Genomic DNA, 2,854 nt, shown 5'->3' on the forward strand with positions numbered 1-2,854 from the left:
GTAAGTAACCTGGGGTGTATATATCTCATACCATGAGCAAGTGAAAAACTAGTTTCAGATCTGCTTCGGTGTTTTTTTTACTTAATTTTCATTAACACTTAATACATTTTTCTTGACTATTCTATTCTGAAGTGAGAGAAAACGTTAAGTCATAACCTCTTACATTAGTGTTCATCTGAGGCTGGATTGTCATCTGCCCTTAAAATTGTACAGAAGTCTACTTAAAGATATTATATGCTGTCCTGGTACATAGCGGTGACAGCTGTCATGCAGGACACTATTTCTGCTACACCAAGGTCAAGAGCACCTTCCTTCCTAGCAGGGGAAAAATGTGTGCTGGGGAAGGCAAACTTCCACAGCAGGGTTACTGGCAGCCAAGGTTCTGGGGGAGAAGGTCTCCCTGCCGGCTGCGTTGGATTTCTTTTGGCGTCCTCTTGGTTCTGTAGTTTTCTGCCTGGGTTATCCCTGAGAAACCAGGCAGTTCATCTCCAGCTATCGATGCCTTTCTTTGCAGGCCAGCGATGGACTGTGGTACAAGATGAACGATGCGTCTGTGGATGGCTCTGACATCAACACAGTTCTCAGGCAGCAAGCCTATCTACTGTTCTATGTCAGGTAATAACCAGTATTCACATGGCTTCCGAATACGTTTCCTTCTCCTGGCTTTGCTCTTTTTCTTCTCATCCTCCTGAGTGTTTCTCTTTCGGTCCTAGGAGACAGTTCCTACCTGCATCATTCAGTGCTGTCAAGTCTGAACTACCCCACCTCCGTCCTTACCTTTCCTTGCCGGGCTTTCGGCTCCTGCCCTGCTGTAAACTGCTCCTTGTCTGCTCTCTGAAGCTGGCTAATGTAGAGAAGAGTACTTCAAGGGGGCCTGCAGGAAAGATGGGGAGGGACTCTTTATCAGGGAGTGCAGTGATAGGAGGAGGGGGAATGGTTTTAAACTGAACGAGGGAAGATGTAACTTCGGTATTAGGGAGAAATGTTTCACGGTGAGGGTGGTGAGACACTGGAAGAGGTTGCCCAGAGAAGCTGTGGATGCCCCCTCCCTGGAAGCGTTCAAGGCCAGCTTGGATGGGACATTGAGCAACCTGATCGAGTGGAAGGTATCCCTGCCCATGGCAGGGGACTTGGAACTAGATGATCTTTAAGGTCCCTGCCAACCCCAACCGTTCTGTGATTCTGTGACTCTATGAAATGGAGGCTGCAGGGGGTATCAAGACAAGGACTTGCTCTGACAGGTGTAGACCTGGTGGGAAGACCCCAATCGAATTTCTCATTTGTAGTCTCGGTTACATCTTCTCTCTGTCGTGGTAACCGCTCCAAGAAAATGACTGAACCCCAGGGGAGGCTGCAAGAACAGACCTAAATGGAGATCACTCTTTGTTTCTCCAGGTGCTCTGATTTGAAAACTGGAGAAAGGGCTTCTTCCTCACCAGCACCATCATATGCCCATCCCTTCCTCAGCCAGCGGGGGGCCGACAGCAAACAGGTGTGCTCTGTGGGACCACAGGGTCTGCCTCGTCGGACTAAGGTAACTGTGGGGAGGTGGGTCAGGGCAGCAGGGGGACAGTGGATTTCTTTCTGGGCTCTTGGCATTGCTCTCTTTTCCCTCCCGCACTGCAGCTTTCTTCACAGCCCCAACGCTGCTCCCTCTCAAAGCATCCCAGTTGTCTGCCTTTGGCCCTTCTGCCTTTGCAGCCCTCCAGGAGAGCCTTTGGGAGGCCCTTAGCTGTCCCCTCCCACAGCTTCTGGGCTTTCCTCACTCTTCTGGTCCTTTCAGGAGGAAAGGGCAGGACCTTTTCACAGCTCTCTTTGCAGGACGTGGCGCTGGGCATGGAGGAGTCTGCAGAGGACAGCAGCTCCTCTGCAACAGCCAGCAAGAGCCAGCTCACGGGGGCAGGTGCACGGGAGGCATCTGCAGGCTGGCCGGGCTTCATCTGGCCAGGCAGGCTCAGCATCACCTCCTCCGTTGGCTCCTGCCTGCATTGCTGCTTCTGTGGCTGTGTAAGGCTGGGGTCCAGAAGAAAAGCTGCGTGCCCGCTCTGCTCTCAACCATGCGAGCGTGTGCTGCACACCACGCGAGAAGACATCAGCAAAGAGGAGCATGGATTCAGCCCTTGTTCCCACTGCCAGAAGAGTGGTGCCAAGGAGAGAGCCTGGAGCAGATCCCCGCAGTGGGGAAAAGATCTCCGCAGCGGGTGCGTGGACACCACGGACTATGACCACTCAGCAGGGAGGAGGAGGAGGAGAACTGGTCCTCCAAGGCGTGATGACGCTCCCAGAGATGATGCAGCTGCAGGGTCCTCCAAAAGCAGCTCCCAGTCAGCTCCTGCAGCCAGTGCTGCTCGGGAGCAAACCCTGCCACTGCAGAGAGAGCAGAGCAGATCCCCACAGCGGGGCTATGATCTCCGCAGCCGGTTTGTGGAGATCACGGACTACCCCTGCTCAGGAAGGGGGAGGAAGAGGGTGGAGAACAAGTCCTCCACGATGTGACCGAGCCCCAAGGGATGACATAGCTCCAGGGCCCTGCAACGCCAGCTCCAAGCAGGCTCCCGCACCCAGGGCTGCTCAGGAGCAGCTGAGGCAGAGAGAGCGGAGCAGATCCCCACAGCGGGGCTATGATCTCCGCAGCCGGTTTGTGGAGATCACGGACTACCACCGCCCAGCATGGGGAGGATGAGGTGGAGAACAAGTCCTCCACGATGTGACCGAGCCCCAAGGGATGACACAGCTCCGGGGCCCTCCAATGTCAGCTCCAAGTGGGCTCCTGCACCCAGGGCTGCTCGGGAGCAAACCCTGCTGAGGCAGAGAGAGCGGAGCAGATCCCCGCAGCGGGGCTATGATGTCTGCA

The sequence above is a fragment of the Platalea leucorodia genome, assembly GCF_965183815.1.
Source record: "Platalea leucorodia genome assembly, contig: HAP1_HAP1_SCAFFOLD_198, whole genome shotgun sequence".
Classification (NCBI taxonomy): Eukaryota; Metazoa; Chordata; class Aves; order Pelecaniformes; family Threskiornithidae; genus Platalea; species Platalea leucorodia.